This window comes from Oncorhynchus tshawytscha, linkage group LG25, assembly GCF_018296145.1.
Source record: "Oncorhynchus tshawytscha isolate Ot180627B linkage group LG25, Otsh_v2.0, whole genome shotgun sequence".
NCBI lineage: Eukaryota > Metazoa > Chordata > Actinopteri > Salmoniformes > Salmonidae > Oncorhynchus > Oncorhynchus tshawytscha.
This window is the reverse complement of record NC_056453.1, coordinates 39,965,447-39,988,800: the sequence shown is the minus strand read 5'-3', so window position 1 is coordinate 39,988,800 and position 23,354 is coordinate 39,965,447. Positions and strand designations below refer to the sequence as shown.

At 34.7% G+C, this 23,354-nt stretch overlaps 1 pseudogene; it reads right to left on the bottom strand.

Annotated features, from left to right (window-relative positions):
* Nucleotides 1-22,827, bottom strand: part of LOC121840758 — a 187,034-nt pseudogene extending 164,207 nt beyond the window's left edge.
* Between the last annotated feature and the right edge of the window lie 527 nt (nt 22,828-23,354).

Genomic DNA, 23,354 nt, shown 5'->3' with positions numbered 1-23,354 from the left:
CCAGAAACAAAATTGTAGACCTGCACCAGGCTGGAAAGACTGAATCTGCAATAGGTAAGCAGCTTGGTTTGAAGAAATCAACAGTGGGAGCAATTCTTAGGAAATGGAAGACATATAAGACCACTGATAATCTCCCTCGATCTGGGGCTCCACGCAAGATCGCACCCCGTGGGGTCAAAATTATCATAAGAACGGTGAGCAAAAATCCCAGAACCACACAGAGGGGCCTAGTGAATGACCTGCAGAAAGCTGGGACCAAAGTAACAAAGCCTACCATCAGTAACACACTACGCCACCAGGGATTCAAATCCTGCAGTACCAGACGTGTCCCCCTGCTTAAGCCAATACATGTCCAGGCTCGTCTGAAGTTTGCTAGAGAGCATTTGGATGATCCAGAAGAGGATTGGGAGAATGTCATATGGTCAGATGAAACCAAAATATAACTTTTTGGAAAAACTCAACTTCTCGTGTTTGGAGGACAAAAATGTTGAGTAGCATCCACAGAACACCATACCTACTGTGAAGCATGGGGGTGGAAACATCATGCTTTGGGGCTGTTTGTCTGCAAAGGGACCAGGACGACTGATCCGTGTAAAGGAAAGAATTAATGGGGCCATGTATTGTGAGATTTTGAGTGAAAACCTCATTCCAACAGCAAGGGCATTGATGAAACGTGGCTGGGTCTTTCAGCATGACAATGATCCCAAACACACTGCCCGGGCAACGAAGGAGTGGCTTCGTAAGAAGCATTTCAAGGTCCTGGAGTGGCCTAGCCAGTCTCCAGATCTCAACCCCATAGAAAATCTTTGGAGGGAGTTGAAAGTCTGTGTTGCCCAGCAACAGCCCCAAACATCCCTGCTCTAGAGGAGATCTGCATGGAGGAATGGGCCAAAATACCAGCGACAGTGTGTGAAAACCTTGTGAAGACTTACAAAAAAATGTTTGACCTCATTGCCAACATAGGGTATATAACAAAGTATTGATATAAACTTTTGTTATTGACCAAATACTTATTTTCCACCATAATTTGCAAATAAATTCATAAAAAATCCTACAATGTGATTTTCTGGATTTTTTTTCTCCTCTCAGGCAGGAGACGCGTTCTGTCTTCTAGAGAGGAACGTACTTTGGTGCGAAAAGTGCAAATCAATCCCAGAACAGCAAAGGAGCTTGTGAAGATGCTGGAGGAAACAGGGACAAAAGTATCTATATCCACAGTAAAACGAGTCCTATATCTCATAACCTGAAAGGCCGCTCAGCAAGGAAGAAGCCACTGCTCCAAAACCGCCATAAAAATGCCAGACTACGTTTTGTAACTGCACAGGGAGACAAAGGTCGTACTTTTTGGAGAAATGTCCTCTAGTCTGATGAAGCAAAAATAGAACTGTTTGGCCATAATGACCATTGTTATGTTTGGAGGAAAAAGGGGGAAACTTGAAAGCCAAAAAACACCATACCAACCGTGAAGCACGGGGGTGGCAGCATCATGTTGTGGGGGTGCTTTGCTGCTGGAGCGACTGGTGCACTTCACAAAATAGATGGCACCATGAGGGAGGAAAATTATGTGGATATATTGAAGCAAGATCTCAAGACATCAGTCACAAAGTTAAAGCTAGGTCGCAAATTGGTCTTCCAAATGGACAATGACCCCAAGCATACTTCCAAAGTTGTGGCAAAATGGCTTAAGGACAACATAGTTAAGGTATTGGAGTGGCCATCAAAAAGCCCTGACCTCAATCCCATAGAACATTTTTGGTCAGAACTGAAAAAGCGTGTGCGAGCAAGGTGGCCTACAAACCTGACTCAATTACACCAGCTCTGTCAGGAGGAATGGGCCAAAATTCACCCAACTTATTGTGGGAAGCTTATGGAAGGCTACCTGAAACATTTGATCCAAGTTCAAAATGTAAAGGCAACGCTACCAAATACTAATTGAGTGTATGTAAACTTCGGACCCACTGGGAATGTGATGAAAGAAATTAAAGCTGAAATAAATCATTCTCTCTACTATTATTGTGACATTTCACATTCTTAAAAATAAAGTGGTGATCCTAATTGACCTAAGACAGGGAATTTTTATTAGTAATAAATGCCAGGAATTGTGAAAAATGTATTTGGCTAAGGTGTATGTCACGGCTCTCGTCGTAATGAGGATCGGACCAAAGCGCAGCGTGGTAAGTGTTCATGATAATGTATTACTCAAAACACTCGAACAAAATAACAAAGAGAAAAACGAACAGTTCTGTAAGGCAAATCAACTATACAGAAAACAGCTACCCACAAAACACAGATGGGAAAGAGGCTGCCTAAGTATGATTCCCAATCAGAGACAACGATAGAAAGCTGTCCCTGATTGAGAACCATACCCGGCAAAAACATAGAAATAAAGAAACTAGAATGCCCACCATAGTCACACCCTGGCCTAACCAAAATAGAGAATAAAAGCCTCTCTGTGGCCAGGGCAGGACAGTATGTAAACTTCCGACTTCAACTGTGTATGATTAGTATCTATATGTATAGTGTCTATATGTATAGTGTCTATATGTATAGTGTCTATAGTATCTATATGTATAGTATCTTTATGTATAGTGTCTATATGTATAGTATCTATAGTATCTATATGTATAGTATCTATATGTATAGTATCTATATGTATAGTATCTATATGTTTAGTATCTATATGTATAGTGTCTATATGTATAGTGTCTATATGTATAGTATCTATCCATATGCATAGTGTCCATATGTATAGTATCCATATGTATAGTATCCATATGTATAGCATCCATATGCATAGCATCCATATGCATAGCATCCATATGTATAGTGTCCATATGTCCATATGTATAGTGTCCATATGCATCCATATGTATAGTGTCCATATGTATAGTGTCCATATGTATAGTATCCATATGTATAGCATCCATATGTATAGTATCCATATGTATAGCATCCATATGTATAGTGTCCATATGTATAGCCATATGTAGTCCATATGTATAGTGTCCATATGCATAGCATCTATATGTATAGTGTCCATATGCATAGTGTCCATATGCATAGCATCCATATATGTATAGTGTCCATAGCATCCATATGCATAGTGTCCATATGCTGTATAGTGTCCATAGTATCCATATGTATAGTGTCCATATGCATAGTGTCCATATGTATAGTGTCCATATGCATCCATATGTATAGTGTCCATATGTATAGTATCCATATGTATAGTGTCCATAGTGTCCATATGTATAGCATCCATATGCATAGCATCCATATGCATAGTGTCCATATGTATAGTGTCCATATGTATAGTCCATATGTATAGTGTCCATATGTATAGTGTCCATATCCATAGTGTCATATGTATAGTGTCCATATGTATAGCATCCATATGTATAGTGTCCATATGTATCATAGTCCATATGCATAGCATCCATATATGCATAGTCCATATGCATAGTGTCCATATGTATAGTGTCCATAGTATCCATATGCATAGTATCCATATGTATAGTATCCATATGTATAGTGTCCATATGTATAGTGTCCATATGCATAGTGTCCATATGTCCCATATGTATAGTATCCATATGTATAGTGTCCATATGTATAGTGTCCATATGTATCTATATGCATCCATATGTATAGTGTCCATATGTATAGCATCCATATGTATAGTGTCCATATGTATAGCATCCATATGTATAGTATCCATATGTATAGTGTCCATATGCATAGCCCATATGCATAGCATCCATATGCATAGTGTCCATATGTATAGTATCCATATGTATAGTGTCCATATGCATAGTCCATATGCATAGTGTCCATATGTATAGCATCCATATGTATAGTGTCCATATGCATAGTATCCATATGTATAGTGTCCATAGCATCCATATCCATAGCATAGTATCCATATGTATAGTGTCCATATGCATAGCATCCATATGTATAGTGTCCATATGTATAGTGTCCATATGTATAGTGTCCATATGTATAGTGTCCATATGTATAGTGTCCATATGTATAGTGTCCATATGCATAGTGTCCATATGTATAGTGTCCATATGTATAGTGTCCATATGTATAGCATCCATATGCATAGTATCCATATGCATAGTCCATATGCATAGCATCCATATGTATAGCATCCATATGCATAGTGTCCATATGTATAGTGTCCATATGCATAGTGTCCATATGCATAGCATCCATATGCATAGCATCCATATGTATAGTGTCCATATGCATAGTGTCCATATGCATAGTATCCATATGCATAGTGTCCATATGCATAGTGTCCATATGTATAGTGTCCATATGCATAGTGTCCATATGCATAGTGTCCATATGTATAGCATCCATATGCATAGTGTCCATATGCATAGTGTCCATATGTATAGTGTCCATATGCATAGTGTCCATATGCATAGTATCCATATGTATAGTATCCATATGTATAGTGTCCATATGTATAGTGTCCATATGCATAGCATCCATACGTATAGTATCCATATGCATAGTGTCCATATGCATAGTGTCCATATGTATAGTGTCCATATGCATAGTGTCCATATGCATAGTGTCCATATGCATAGCATCCATATGCATAGTGTCCATATGCCATCCATATGCATAGTGTCCATATGCATAGTGTCCATATGTATAGTGTCCATATGCATAGTGTCCATATGCATAGCATCCATATGCATAGCATCCATATGCATAGTGTCCATATGCATAGTCCATATGCATAGTATCATATGTATAGTCCATAGTCCATATGCATAGTGTCCATATGCATAGTGTCCATATGCCATCCATATGCATAGTGTCCATATGCATAGCATCCATATGCATAGTGTCCATAGCATCCATATGTATAGCATCCATATGCATAGTGTCCATATGTATAGTGTCCATATGTATAGTGTCCATAGTATCCATATAGTGCATAGTGTCCATATGCATAGCATCCCATATGCATAGTGTCCATATGTATAGTGTCCATATGTATAGTGTCCATATGCATAGTGTCCATATGTATAGCATCCATATGCATAGTGTCCATATGCATAGTGTCCATATGCATAGTGTCCATAGCATCCATATGCATAGCGTCCATATGCATAGTGTCCATAGCATCCATATGCATAGCGTCCATATGTATAGCATCCATACGTATAGTGTCCATATGTATAGCATCCATATGCATAGTGTCCATATGCATAGTGTCCATATCCCATATGCATAGCATCCATATGCATAGTGTCCATATGTATAGTGTCCATATGCATAGTGTCCATATGCATAGCATCCATAGTCCATATGTATAGTGTCCATATGCATAGTGTCCATAGTATCCATATGTATAGTGTCCATATGTATAGTGTCCATATGCATAGCCATATGCATAGCATCCATATGTATAGTGTCCATATGTATAGCGTCCATATGCATAGCATCCATATGCATAGCATCCATATGCATAGCATCCATATGCATAGCATCCATATGTATAGTATCTATATGTATAGTGTCCATATGCATAGCATCCATATGCATAGTGTCCATAGCATAGTGTCCATATGCATAGTGTCCATATGCATAGCATCCATATGTAGTGTCCATATGTATAGCATCCATATGCATAGTGTCCATATGCATAGTGTCCATATGTATAGTGTCCATATGCATAGTGTCCATATGCATAGCATCCATATGCATAGCATCCATATAGTGTCCATAGTGTGTCCATAGCATCCATATGCATAGTGTCCATAGTATCCATATGTATAGTGTCCATATGTATAGTGTCCATATGCATAGTCCATAGCATAGCATCCATATGCATAGTGTCCATAGCATCCATATGCATAGTGTCCATAGTAGTCCATATGTATAGCATCCATATGCATAGCATCCAGTATCCATATGCATAGTGTCCATATGTATAGTGTCCATATGCATAGTGTCCATATGCATAGTGTCCATATGTATATGTCCATATGTATAGCCCATATGTATAGTGTCCATATGTATAGCATCCATATGTATAGTGTCCATAGTATCCATATAGTGTCATAGTGTCCATATGCATAGTGTCCATATATAGTGTCCATATGCATAGTGTCCATATGCATAGTGTCCATATGCATAGTGTCCATATGCATAGTCCATATGTATAGCATCCATATGTATAGCATCCATATGTCATAGCATCCATATGCATAGTCCATATATAGCATAGCATCCATATGCATAGTGTCCATATGCATAGCATCCATATGCATAGTGTCCATATGTATAGTGTCCATATGCATAGTGTCCATATGTATAGTGTCCATAGCATCCATATGCATAGCATCCATATAGCATCCATATGCATAGCATCCATATATAGTGTCCATATGCATAGCATCCATATGCATAGTCCATATGTATAGTGTCCATATGCATAGCATCCATATGCATAGCATCCATATGCATAGTAGCATCCATATGTCCCATATGCATAGCATCCATATGCATAGCATCCATATGCATAGTGTCCATATGCATAGTCCATACGTATAGCATCCATATGTCCATCCATATATGTATAGCATCCATATGCATAGCATCCATATGTAAGTGTCCATAGCATCCATATGCATAGCATCCATATGTATAGCATCCATATGTATAGTGTCCATATGCATAGTGTCCATATGCATAGTGTCCATATGCATAGTGTCCATATCCATATGCATAGTGTCCATATGCATAGTGTCCATAGTGTCCATATGCATAGTGTCCATATGTATAGTGTCCATATGCATAGTGTCCATAGCATCCATATGCATAGTGTCCATATGCATAGTGTCCATATGCATAGTCCATATGTATAGCGTCCATCCATCCATATGCATAGTGTCCATAGCATCCATATGCATAGTGTCCATATGCATAGTGTCCATATGCATAGTGTCCATATGTATAGTATCCATATGCATAGTGTCCATATGCATAGTGTCCATATGCATAGTGTCCATATCCATATATCATCCATATGTATAGTGTCCATATGCATAGTGTCCATATGTATAGTGTCCATATGCATAGTGTCCATACGTCCATATGCATAGGCATAGTGTCCATATGTATAGCATCCATATGCATAGTATCCATATGCATAGTGTCCATAGCATCCATATGCATAGTCCATATGCATAGTGTCCATATGCATAGTATCCATATGCATATGTCCATAGCATCCATATGTATAGCATCCATATGCATAGTATCCATATGCATAGTGTCCATAGCATCCATATGCATAGTGTCCATATCCATAGCATCCATATGCATAGCATCCATATGCATAGTGTCCATATGCATAGTGTCCATATGCATAGTGTCCATATGTATAGTCCATATGCATAGTGTCCATATGCATAGCATCCATATGCATAGTGTCCATAGCATATGTCCATATGCATAGTGTCCATATGCATAGTGTCCATATGCATAGCATCCATATGTATAGTGTCCATATGTATAGCATCCATAGCATAGTGTCCATATGTATAGCATCCATAGTGTCCATAGTATCCATATAGCATCCATATGTATAGTGTCCATATGTATAGTGTCCATATGCATAGTGTCCATATGCATAGTGTCCATATGTATCCATATGTATAGCATCCATATGTATCCATCCATATGTCCATAGCATCCATATGCATAGTGTCCATATGCATAGTATCCATATGCATAGCATCCATATGCATAGCATCCATATGCATAGTGTCCATATGCATCCATACGCATAGCATCCATATGTATAGTATCCATATGTATAGCATAGTCCATATGCATAGTGTCCATATGCATAGCATCCATATGTATAGTGTCCATATGCATAGCATCCATATGCATAGTGTCCATATGCATCATAGTGTCCATATGCATAGCATCCATATGCATAGCATCCATATGCATAGTGTCCATAGCATCCATATGTATAGTGTCCATATGTATAGTGTCCATATGCCATAGCATCCATATGTATAGTGTCCATATGCATCCCATATGCATAGTGTCCATAGTATCTATAGCATCCATATGCATAGTGTCCATATGCATAGTGTCCATATGTGTCCATATGTATAGTATCCATATGCATAGTGTCCATATGCATAGTATCCATATGCATAGTGTCCATATGTATAGTGTCCATATGCATAGTGTCCATATGCATAGTGTCCATATGTATAGTGTCCATATGCATCCATATGCATAGTGTCCATATGTATAGTGTCCATATGCATAGCATCCATATGCATAGTGTCCATATGCATAGCATCCATATGCATAGTATCCATATGCATAGTGTCCATATGCATAGTGTCCATATGTATAGTCCATATGTATAGTGTCCATATGCATAGTGTCCATATGCATAGTCCATATGCATAGTGTCCATATGTATAGTGTCCATATGTATAGTGTCCATATGTATAGTGTCCATATGTATAGTATCCATATGCATAGTGTCCATATGTATAGTGTCCATATGCATAGTGTCCATATGCATAGTGTCCATAGTATCCATATGTATAGTGTCCATATGCATAGCATCCATATGCATAGTGTCCATATGCATAGTGTCCATATGTATAGTCCATAGTCCATATGCATAGTGTCCATATGCCATATAGCATCCATATGCATAGCATCCATATGCATAGTGTCCATATGCATAGTGTCCATCCATATGCATAGTGTCCATATGCATAGTGTCCATATGCATAGTGTCCATATGTATAGTGTCCATATGTATAGCATCCATATGTATAGTGTCCATATGTATAGTGTCCATATGTATAGTGTCCATATGTATAGCGTAGTCCATATGTATAGTGTCCATAGCATCCATATGCATAGTGTCCATATGCATAGTGTCCATATGCATAGTGTCCATATGTATAGTGTCCATATGTCCATAGCATCCATATGTATAGCATCCATATGCATAGTATCCATATGTATAGTGTCCATATGCATAGTGTCCATATGTGTCCATATGCATAGTGTCCATATGCATAGTGTCCATATGCATAGTATCCATATGTATAGTGTCCATATGCATAGTCCATATGCATAGTGTCCATATGCATAGTGTCCATCCATATCCATCCATATGTATGTGTCCATATGCATAGTCCATATATAGTGTCCATATGCATAGTATCCATATGTCCATATGTATAGCATCCATATGTATAGTGTCCATATGCATAGTGTCCATATGCATAGTGTCCATATGTATAGTGTCCATATGCATAGCATCCATAGCATAGTGTCCATATGTATAGTGTCCATATGCATAGCATCCATATGTATAGTGTCCATATGTATAGTATCTATATGTATAGTGTCCATATGTATAGTGTCCATATGTATAGTGTCCATATGTATAGTGTCCATATGTATAGTGTCCATATGCATAGTGTCCATATGTATAGTGTCCATATGCATAGCATCCATATGCATAGTGTCCATATGTATAGTGTCCATAGCATGTATAGTGTCCATATGTATAGTGTCCATATGTATAGTGTCCATATGTATAGTATCCATATGTATAGTGTCTATAGTATCCATATGTATAGTGTCCATATGTATAGTATCTATATGTATAGTGTCCATATGTATAGTATCCATATGCATAGTGTCCATATGCATAGTGTCCATATGTATAGTGTCCATATGTATAGTGTCCATATGTATAGTGTCTATATGTATATCCATATGTATAGTGTCCTATATGTATAGTGTCTATATGTATAGTGTCTATGTATAGTATCTATATGTATAGTGTCTATATGTATAGTGTCTATATGTATAGTGTCTATATGTATAGTGTCTATATGTAGTGTCTATATGTATAGTGTCTATATGTATAGTGTCTATATGTATAGTATCTATATGTATAGTGTCTATATGTATAGTGTCTATATGTATAGTATCTATATGTATAGTGTCTATATGTATAGTGTCTATATGTATAGTGTCTATATGTATATATATGTATAGTGTCTATATGTATAGTATCTATATGTATAGTGTCTATATGTATAGTGTCTATATGTATAGTGTCTATATGTATAGTGTCTATATGTATAGTATCTATATGTATAGTGTCTATATGTATAGTGTCTATATGTATAGTGTCTATATGTATAGTGTCTATATGTATAGTATCTATATGTATAGTATCTATATGTATAGTGTCTATATGTATAGTATCTATATGTATAGTGTCTATATGTATAGTGTCTATATGTATAGTGTCTATAGTATCTATATGTATAGTGTCTATATGTATAGTGTCTATATGTATAGTGTCTATATGTATAGTATCTATATGTATAGTGTCTATATGTATAGTGTCTATATGTATAGTGTCTATATGTATAGTATCTATATGTATAGTGTCTATATGTATAGTGTCTATAGTATCTATATGTATAGTGTCTATATGTATAGTGTCTATATGTATAGTGTCTATATGTATAGTGTCTATATGTATAGTGTCTATATGTATAGTGTCTATATGTATAGTGTCTATATGTATAGTATCTATATGTATAGTGTCTATATGTATAGTGTCTATATGTATAGTGTCTATATGTATAGTGTCTATATGTATAGTATCTATATGTGTCTATATGTATAGTGTATAGTATAGTATCTATATGTATAGTATCTATATGTATAGTGTCTATATGTATAGTATCTATATGTATAGTGTCTATATGTATAGTATCTATATGTATAGTGTCTATATGTATAGTGTCTATATGTATAGTGTCTATATGTATAGTATCTATATGTATAGTGTCTATATGTATAGTATCTATATGTATAGTGTCTATATGTATAGTGTCTATATGTATAGTGTCTATATGTATAGTGTCTATATGTATAGTGTCTATATGTATAGTATCTATATGTATAGTGTCTATATGTATAGTATCTATATGTATAGTATCTATATGTATAGTATCTATATGTATAGTGTCTATATGTATAGTGTCTATATGTATAGTGTCTATATGTATAGTGTCTATATGTATAGTGTCTATATGTATAGTGTCTATATGTATAGTGTCTATATGTATAGTGTCTATATGTATAGTGTCTATGTATAGTATCTATATGTATAGTGTCTATATGTATAGTGTCTATATGTATAGTGTCTATATGTATAGTGTCTATATGTATAGTGTCTATATGTATAGTATCTATATGTATAGTGTCTATAGTATCTATATGTATAGTATCTATATGTATAGTGTCTATAGTGTCTATATGTATAGTATCTATATGTATAGTATCTATATGTATAGTGTCTATATGTATAGTGTCTATATGTATAGTGTCTATATGTATAGTATCTATATGTATAGTATCTATATGTATAGTGTCTATATGTATAGTATCTATATGTATAGTGTCTATATGTATAGTGTCTATATGTATAGTATCTATATGTATAGTGTCTATATGTATAGTATCTATATGTATAGTATCTATATGTATAGTGTCTATAGTATCTATATGTATAGTGTCTATATGTATAGTGTCTATATGTATAGTGTCTATATGTATAGTGTCTATATGTATAGTGTCTATATGTATAGTGTCTATATGTATAGTGTCTATATGTATAGTATCTATATGTATAGTATCTATATGTATAGTATCTATATGTATAGTGTCTATATGTATAGTATCTATATGTATAGTGTCTATATGTATAGTATCTATATGTATAGTGTCTATATGTATAGTGTCTATATGTATAGTGTCTATATGTATAGTATCTATATGTATAGTGTCTATAGTATCTATATGTATAGTGTCTATATGTATAGTATCTATATGTATAGTGTCTATATGTATAGTATCTATATGTATAGTATCTATATGTATAGTGTCTATAGTATCTATATGTATAGTGTCTATATGTATAGTATCTATATGTATAGTGTCTATATGTATAGTATCTATATGTATAGTATCTATATGTATAGTGTCTATATGTATAGTGTCTATATATAATGTCTATATGTATAGTGTCTATATGTATAGTATCTATGTATAGTATCTATATGTATCTATCTATATAGTGTCTATATGTATAGTGTCTATATGTATAGTATAGTCTATATGTATAGTATGTCTATATGTATAGTCTATATGTATAGTGTCTATATGTATAGTGTCTATATGTATAGTATCTATATGTATAGTGTCTATATGTATATCTATATGTATAGTGTCTATATAGTATCTATATGTATAGTCTATATGTATAGTGTCTATATGTATAGTGTCTATATGTATAGTGTCTATATGTATAGTGTCTATATGTATAGTGTCTATAGTGTCTATATGTATCTATATGTATAGTGTCTATATGTATAGTGTCTATATGTATAGTATCTATATGTATAGTGTCTATATGTATAGTGTCTATATGTATAGTATCTATATGTATAGTGTCTATATGTATAGTGTCTATATGTATAGTGTCTATATGTATAGTATCTATATGTATAGTGTCTATATGTATAGTGTCTATATGTATAGTGTCTATATGTATAGTATCTATATGTATAGTGTCTATATGTATAGTGTCTATATGTATAGTATCTATATGTATAGTGTCTATAGTATCTATATGTATAGTATCTATATGTATAGTGTCTATATGTATAGTGTCTATATGTATAGTGTCTATATGTATAGTGTCTATATGTATAGTGTCTATATGTATAGTGTCTATATGTATAGTGTCTATATGTATAGTGTCTATATGTATAGTGTCTATATGTATAGTATCTATATGTATAGTGTCTATAGTATCTATATGTATAGTGTCTATAGTATCTATATGTATAGTGTCTATAGTATCTATATGTATAGTGTCTATAGTATCTATATGTATAGTGTCTATATGTATAGTGTCTATATGTATAGTGTCTATATGTATAGTATCTATATGTATAGTGTCTATATGTATAGTATCTATATGTATAGTGTCTATATGTATAGTGTCTATATGTATAGTGTCTATATGTATAGTATCTATATGTATAGTATCTATATGTATAGTGTCTATATGTATAGTATCTATATGTATAGTGTCTATAGTATCTATATGTATAGTGTCTATATGTATAGTATCTATATGTATAGTGTCTATATGTATAGTGTCTATATGTATAGTATCTATATGTATAGTATCTATATGTATAGTATCTATATGTATAGTGTCTATATCTATATGTATAGTATCTATATGTATAGTGTCTATATGTATAGTGTATATGTATAGTGTCTATATGTATGTCTATATGTATAGTGTCTATATGTATAGTATCTATATGTATAGTGTCTATATGTATAGTATCTATATGTATAGTGTCTATAGTATGTCTATATGTATAGTGTCTATATGTATAGTGTCTATATGTATAGTGTCTATATGTATAGTGTCTATATGTATAGTATCTATATGTATAGTGTCTATATGCATAGTGTCTATATGTATAGTGTCTATATATAGTGTCTATATAGTATCTATATGTATAGTGTCTATATGTATAGTATCTATATGTATAGTGTCTATATGTATATATCTATATGTATAGTATCTATATGTATAGTATCTATATGTATAGTGTCCATATAGTGTCTATAGTATCTATATGTATAGTGTCTATATGTATAGTCTATATGTATAGTGTCTATATGTATAGTGTCTATATGTATAGTGTCTATATGTATAGTATCTATATGTATAGTGTCCATATGTATAGTGTCCATATGTATCCAGTATCTATATGTATAGTGTCTATATGTATAATGTCTATATGTATAGTGTCTATATGTATAGTATCTATATGTATAGTGTCTATATGTATAGTGTCTATATGTATAGTATCTATATGTATAGTATCTATATGTATAGTGTCTATAGTATCTATATGTATAGTGTCTATATGTATAGTATCTATATGTATAGTGTCTATATGTATAGTATCTATATGTATAGTATCTATATGTATAGTATCTATATGTATAGTGTCTATATGTATAGTCTCTATATGTATAGTGTCTATATGTATAGTATCTATATGTATAGTGTCTATATGTATAGTATCTATATGTATAGTGTCCATATGTATAGTATCCATATGTATAGTGTCTATAGTATCCATAGTGTCCATATGTATAGTGTCCATATGTCTATAGTATAGTCTATATGTATAGTATCTATATGTATAGTCCATATGTATAGTGTCCATATGTATAGTGTCCATATGTATAGTATCCATATGTATAGTATCCATATGTATAGTGTCCATATGTATAGTGTCTATCCATATGTATAGTGTCCATATGTATAGTATCTATATGTATAGTGTCTATATGTATAGTATCCATATAGTGTCTATATGTATAGTGTCCATATATGTATAGTGTCTATATGTATAGTGTCTATATGTATATGTCTATATATAGTGTCTATATGTATAGTGTCTATATGTATCCATAGTATCCATATGTATAGTGTCCATAGTATAGTGTCTATATGTATAGTGTCCATATAGTGTCTATATGTATCCTATATGTATAGTGTCCATATGTGTCTATAGTATCATATGTATCCATATGCATAGTGTCCATATGTATAGTGTCTATATGTATAGTGTCTATATGTATAGTGTCTATATGTATAGTATCTATATGTATAGTGTCTATATGTATAGTGTCTATATGTATAGTGTCTATATGTATAGTATCTATAGTATCCATATGTATAGTGTCTATATGTATAGTGTCCATATGTATAGTGTCCATATCTCATAGTGTCTATATGTATAGTGTCCATGTATAGTGTCTATAGTATCCTATATGTATAGTGTCCATATGTATAGTATCTATATGTATAGTGTCCATATGTAGTAGTGTCCATATGTATAGTATCTATATGTATAGTGTCCATATGTATGTCTATATGTATAGTCTATATGTATAGTGTCTATAGTATCTATATGTATATGTCTATATGTATAGTCCATATGTATAGTGTCCATATGTATAGTATCTATATGTATAGTGTCTATATGTATAGTGTCCATATGTATAGTATCTATATGTATAGTGTCTATATGTATCTATATGTATAGTGTCCATATGTATAGTATAGTATCTATATGTATGTCCATATGCATAGTGTCCATATGTATAGTGTCTATATGTATAGTGTCCATATGTATAGTGTCTATATGTATAGTGTCCATATGTATAGTGTCTATATGTATAGTGTCTATATGTATAGTGTCTATATGTATAGTATCTATATGTATAGTGTCTATATGTATAGTATCTATATGTATAGTGTCTATATGTATAGTGTCTATATGTATAGTGTCTATATGTATCCTATATGTATAGTGTCTATATGTATCCATATGTATAGTGTCCATATGTATAGTATCTATATGTATAGTATCTATATGTATAGTGTCCATATGTATAGTATCCATATGTATAGTATCTATATGTATAGTCTATATGTATAGTGTCTATATGTATAGTGTATCCATATGTATAGTGTCCATATGTATAGTATCATAGTGTCTATATGTATAGTATCCATATGTATAGTGTCCATATGTATAGTATCCATATGTATAGTGTCTATATGTATAGTATCTATATAGTGTCTATATGTATGTCCATATGTATAGTGTCCATGTATAGTGTCTATAGTGTCCATATGTATAGTATCTATATGTATAGTCCATATGTATAGTATCTATATGTATAGTGTCTATATGTATAGTATCTATATGTATAGTGTCCATATGTATAGTGTCCATATGTATGTCTAGTATCCATATGTATAGTGTCCATAGTATAGTATCTATAGTGTCCATATGTATAGTATCCATATGTATAGTGTCCATAGTAGTCCATATGCATAGTGTCCATATGCATAGTGTCCATATGCATAGTGTCCATATGCATAGTATCCATATGCATAGTGTCCATATGTATAGCATCCATATGTATAGTGTCCATATGTATAGTGTCCATATGTATAGTGTCCATATGTATAGTATCCATATGCATAGTGTCCATATGTCTGTATAGTGTCCATATGCATAGTGTCCATATAGTGTCTATTTGTATAGTCCATCCATATGTATAGTGTCCATATGTATAGTGTCATATGTATAGCGTCCATATGTATAGTGTCCATATGTATAGTGTCCATATGCATAGCATCCATATGCATAGCATCCATATGCATAGCATCCATAGTATAGTGTCCATATGTATAGTCCATATGCATAGCATCCATATGTATAGTGTCCATATGTATAGTGTCCATATGCATAGTGTCCATATGTATAGTGTCCATATGCATAGCATCCATAGTCTATAGTGTCCATATGCCATAGTGTCCATATGCATCCATATGTATAGTGTCCATATGTATAGCATCCATATGCATAGTATCCATATGTATAGTATCCATGTATAGTGTCCATAGCATCCATATGTATCCATATGTATAGTGTCTATAGTATCCATATGTATAGTGTCCCATATGTATAGTGTCCATATGTATAGTGTCTATCCATATGCATAGTGTCCATATGTATAGTGTCCATATGTATAGTGTCCATATGCATAGCATCCATATGTAGTGTCTATATGTATATCCATATGTATAGCATCCATATGTATAGCATCCATATGCATAGCATCCATATGCTATAGTGTCCATATGCATCCATATGCATAGTGTCCATATGTATAGCATCCATAGTATAGTCCATATGTATAGTGTCCATATGTCCATATGTATAGCATCCATATGTATAGTGTCCATATGCATAGCATCCATATGCATAGTGTCCATATGTATAGCATCCATATGTATAGTGTCCATATGTATAGTGTCCATATGCATAGTATAGTCCATATGTATAGTGTCCATATGCATAGTGTCCATATGTATAGTGTCCATATGCATAGCATCCATATGCATAGCATCCATATGCATAGTCCATATGTATAGTGTCCATATGTATAGTGTCCATATGTATAGTGTCCATATGTATAGCATCCATATGCATAGTGTCCATATGTATAATGTCCATATGCATAGTGTCCATATGCATAGTGTCCATATGTATAGTCCATATGCATAGTGTCCATATGTATAGTGTCCATATGTATAGTGTCCATATGTATAGTGTCCATATGCATAGCATCCATATGTATAGTGTCCATATGTATAGTGTCCATATGTATAGTGTCCATATGTATAGTGTCCATATGCATAGTGTCCATAGCATCCCATATGCATAGTGTCCATATGCATAGTGTCCATATAGCATAGTGTCCATATGTATAATGTCATATGTATAGTGTCCATATGCATAGTGTCCATATGCATAGTGTCCATATGTATAGTGTCCATATGTATAGTAGTCCATATGTATAGTGTCCATATGTATAGTGTCCATATGTATAGTGTCCATATGTATAGCATCCATATGCATAGTGTCCATATGCATAGTGTCCATATGCATAGTGTCCATATGCATAGTGTCCATATGTATAGTGTCCATATGTATAGTGTCCATATGCATAGTGTCCATATGTATAGTGTCCATATGCATAGCATCCATATGCATAGTGTCCATATGTATAGTGTCCATATGCATAGTGTCCATATGTATAGTGTCCATATGCATAGTGTCCATATGTATAGTGTCCATATGTATAGTGTCCATATGTATAGTGTCCATATGTATAGTGTCCATATGTATAGCATATATGTATAGTGTCCATATGTATAGTATCCATATGCATAGTGTCCATATATGTATAGTGTCCATATGCATAGTGTCCATATGCAGTGTCCATATGTCCATATGCATAGTGTCCATATGCATAGTGTCCATATGTATAGTGTCCATAGTGTCCATATGCATAGTATCCATATGTATAGTGTCCATATGCATAGTGTCCATATGCATAGTGTCCATATGTATAGTGTCCATATGTCCATATGCATAGTGTCCATATGTATAGTGTCCATATGTATAGTGTCCATATGTATAGTGTCCATATGTATAGTGTCCATATGTATAGTGTCCATATAGCATATGTCCATATGTGTCCATAGTGTCCATATGTGTATGTATAGTGTCCATAGTGTCCATATGCATAGTATATGTATAGTCCATATGCATAGTATCCATATGTATAGTGTCCATATGTATAGTGTCCATATGCATAGCATCCATATGCATAGTGTCCATATGTATAGCATCCATATGCATAGTGTCCATATGCATAGTGTCCATATGCATAGCATCCATATGCATAGTGTCCATAGCATCCCATATGCATAGTGTCCATATGCATCCCATATGCATAGTGTCCATATGCATAGCATATATAGTGTCCATAGCATCCATATGTATAGTGTCCATATGTATAGTGTCCATATGTATAGTGTCCATATGTATAGTCCATATGCATAGTGTCCATATGCATAGTGTCCATATGCATAGCATCCATATGCATAGTGTCCATATGCATAGTGTCCATATGTATAGTGTCCATAGCCCATATGTATAGTGTCCATATGCATATGTATCCATATGCATAGTGTCCATATGTATAGCATCCATATATGCATAGTGTCCATAGCATCCATATGCATAGCATCCATATGCATAGTGTCCATATGCATAGCATCCATATGCATAGTGTCCATATGTATCCATATGCATAGTGTCCATAGCATCCATGTATAATGTCCATATGTGTCCATAGCATCCATATGCATAGTGTCCATAGCATCCATATGCATAGTGTCCATATGTATAGTATCCATATGTATAGTGTCCATATGCATAGTGTCCATATGCATATAGTATCCATATGTATAGTGTCCATATGCATAGCATCCATATGCATAGTGTCCATATGCATAGTGTCCATATGCATAGCATCCATATGTCATAGTGTCCATATGTATAGCATAGCATCCATATGTATAGTGTCCATATGCATAGTCCATATGTCTATATGTCCATAGCATCCATATGTATAGTCCATATGTATAATGTCCATATGCATAGTATCCATATGTATAGTGTCCATATGCATAGCATCCATATGTATAGTGTCCATATGCATAGTGTCCATATGCATAGTATCCATATGTATAGTGTCCATATGTCCATATGCATAGCATCCATATGTATAGTGTCCATATATGCCATAGTGTCCATATGCATAGTGTCCATATGCATAGTGTCCATATGCATAGTGTCCATATGCATAGTGTCCATATGTATAGTGTCCATATGTATAGTGTCCATATGTATAGTGTCCATATGCATAGTGTCCATATGCATAGTGTCCATATGTATAGTGTCCATATGTATAGTGTCCATATGCATAGCATCCATATGTATAGCATCCATATGTATAGTATCCATATAGTGTCCATATGTATAGTGTCCATATGTATAGTGTCCATATGCATAGTGTCCATATGTATAATGTCCATATGCATAGTGTCCATATGTATAGTGTCCATAGTGTCCATATGTATAGTGTCCATATGTATAATGTCCATATAGTGTCCATATGTATAGTCCATATAGTGTCCATAGTGTCCATATGTATAGTGTCCATATGTATAGTGTCCATAGTATAAAGTGTCTATATGTATAGTATCCATATGTATAGTGTCCATATGCATAGTGTCCATATGCATAGTGTCCATATGTATAGCATCCATATGCATAGTGTCCATATGTATAGTGTCCATATGTGTCATAGTGTCCATATGCATAGTGTCCATATATAGTATCCATATATAGTGTCCATATGCATAGTGTCCATAGTGCATAGTGTCCATATGCATAGTGTCCATATGTATAGCATCCATATGTATAGTGTCCATATGTATAGCATCCATATGTATAGTGTCCATATGCATAGTGTCCATAGCATCCATATGCATAGTGTGTCCATAGCATCCATATGTATAGTGTCCATAGCATCCATACTGTATAGTGTCCATATAGCATCCATATGCATAGTGTCCATAGCATCCATATGTATAGTGTCCATAGCATCCATATGTATAGTGTCCATATGCATAGTGTCCATATGCATAATCCATATGCATAGCATCCATATGCATAGTGTCCATATGCATAGTGTCCATAGCATCCATATGTATAGTGTCCATATGTATAATGCTATATATGCATAGTGTCCATATGCATAGTGTCCATATGCATAGCATCCATATGCATAGTGTCCATATGTATAGTGTCCATATGCATAGTGTCCATATGTATAGTGTCCATAGTGTCCCATATGCATAGTGTCCATACGCATAGTCCATATGCATAGTGTCCATATAGTGTCCATATGTGTCCATATGTATAGTGTCCATATGTATAGTGTCCATATGCATAGCATCCATATGCATAGTGTCCATATGCATAGTGTCCATATGTATAGTGTCCATATGCATAGTGTCCATATGCATAATGTCCATATGCATAGCATCCATATGCATAGTGTCCATATGCCATATGTATAGTGTCATATGCATAGTGTCCATATGCATAGTGTCCATATGTATAGTGTCCATATAGAGTGTCCATATGCATAGTGTCCATATGCATAGTGTCCATATGTCCATAGCATCCATATGTATAGTGTCCATATGCATAGTGTCCATATGCATAGTGTCCATATGCATAGTATCCATAGTATCCATATGCATAGTGTCCATATGTATAGTGTCCATATGTATAGCATCCATATGTATAGTGTCCATAGCATAGTCCATATGCATAGCATCCATATGCATAGTCCATATGTATAGTGTCCATATGCATAGTGTCCATATGTATAGTGTCCATATGCATAGTGTCCATATGTATAGTGTCCATATGTATAGTGTCCATATGTCCCATATGTATAGTGTCCATATGCATAGTGTCCATATGTATAGTGTCCATATGCATAGTGTCCATATGCATAGTGTCCATATGCATAGTGTCCATATGCATAGTGTCCATATGTATAGCATCCATATGCATAGCATCCATATGTATAGTGTCCATATGCATAGTGTCCATATGTATAGTGTCCATATGCATAGTATCCATATGCATAGTCCATATGCATAGTGTCCATATGTATAGTGTCCATATGTCCATATGTATAGTGTCCATATGCATAGTCCATATGCATAGCATCCATACGTATAGTGTCCATATGTAGCATCCATATGCATAGCATCCATATGCATAGTGTCCATATGTATCCATATGTATAGCATCCATATGCATAGCATCCATAGTGTCCATATGTATAGTGTCCATATGCATAGCATCCATATGCATAGCATCCATATGCATAGCATCCATATGCATAGTGTCCATATGCATAGTGTCCATATGTATAGTGTCCATATGTATAGTGTCTATATGTATAGTATCTATATGTATAGTGTCTATATGTATAGTGTCTATATGTATAGTGTCTATAGTATCTATATGTATAGTATCTATATGTATAGTGTCTATATGTATAGTGTCTATATGTATAGTGTCTATAGTATCTATATGTATAGTATCTATATGTATAGTGTCTATAGTATCTATATGTATAGTGTCTATATGATTAGTATCTATATGTATAGTGTCTATATGATTAGTGTCTTTATGAAGAATATCTTCAAATAAAGTGTGACCCAATATTCTCACGTTTAGCGCCATGATGCCGTCAATAGTGACATGACATTGTGCTGTTGGGGCCTGGGGTGTATATGGAACAAAATAACTGTGTAAAACAAGAGACAAGTCTATAATGTTGATTTATGTAGGTACGTAACTGTTTAAAGACATGGGGCGATTTCAGGGCTGTCAACTAGACGTGAGAACAGGGAAGGAGTTGATCCACAGGGATGAAATGTAATCCTATACAGTGAAACACGAGTGCCGCCGGACATTCTAGCCTACCTACTCCTAGTAAGTCACCACATTACTTTAGTGTGTGTGTGTGTGTGTGTGTGTGTGTGTGTGTGTGTGTGTGTGTGTGTGTGTGTGTGTGGGGAGGATATGAATTTGGTTAATCAATTGTCACACTTCTGCAGCACCTGTTGGCTATGATATTGAGAGAATGAACACATTACATGCACAACAACTTAACATTGACTTTAAACCGTCTCACACACACACACACACACACACACACACACACACACACACACACACACACACACACACACATGGAGAATGGGTAGCATTCAGTGGTATTGTTTCGAAAGGTGAGTTACTGTAAGCTCATCTGCCTCATCTATAGAAGACAAATGAACACATTGACAATGACTGTGCTATGCCAAGGGGTTCGTTTCCATTCTACAAAAGACCTTTAACTGTTTTGTTCCCTTCTGGCAATGGGAGAAGGTGTGTGTGTGTGTGTGTGTGTGTGTGTGTGTGTGTGTGTGTGTGTGTGTGTGTGTGTGCGTGTGCGTGTGTGTGTGTGTGTGCGTGTGCGTGTGAGTGAGTGTGTCTACACATTTGAATGTAATGTCTCACTTACCGCTATATAATAGACCTTGGTATTCTCTGCCAGCTCCCAGTTGTCCTGCACAGACAGACCATAAACCAGGGACCTGCACAGACAGACCATAAACCAGGGACCTGCACAGACAGACCATAAACCAGGGACCTGCACAGACAGACCATAAACCAGCGACCTGCACAGACAGATAATAAATCAGGGACCTGCACAGACAGACCATAAACCAGGGACCTGCACAGACAGACAATAAATCAGGGACCTGCACAGACAGACCATAAACCAGGGACCTGTACAGACAGACCATAAACCAGGGACCTACACAGACAGACCATAAACCAGGGACCTGCACAGACAGACAATAAATCAGGGACCTGCACAGACAAATCATAAACCAGGGACCTGTACAGACAGACCATAAACCAGGGACCTACACAGACAGACCATAAACCAGGGACCTGCACAGACAGACAATAAATCAGGGACCTGCACAGACAAACCATAAACCAGGGACCTACACAGACAGACCATAAACCAGGGACCTACACAGACAGACCATAAACCAGGGACCTACACAGACAGACCATAAACCAGGGACCTGCACAGACAAACCATAAACCAGGGACCTGCACAGACAA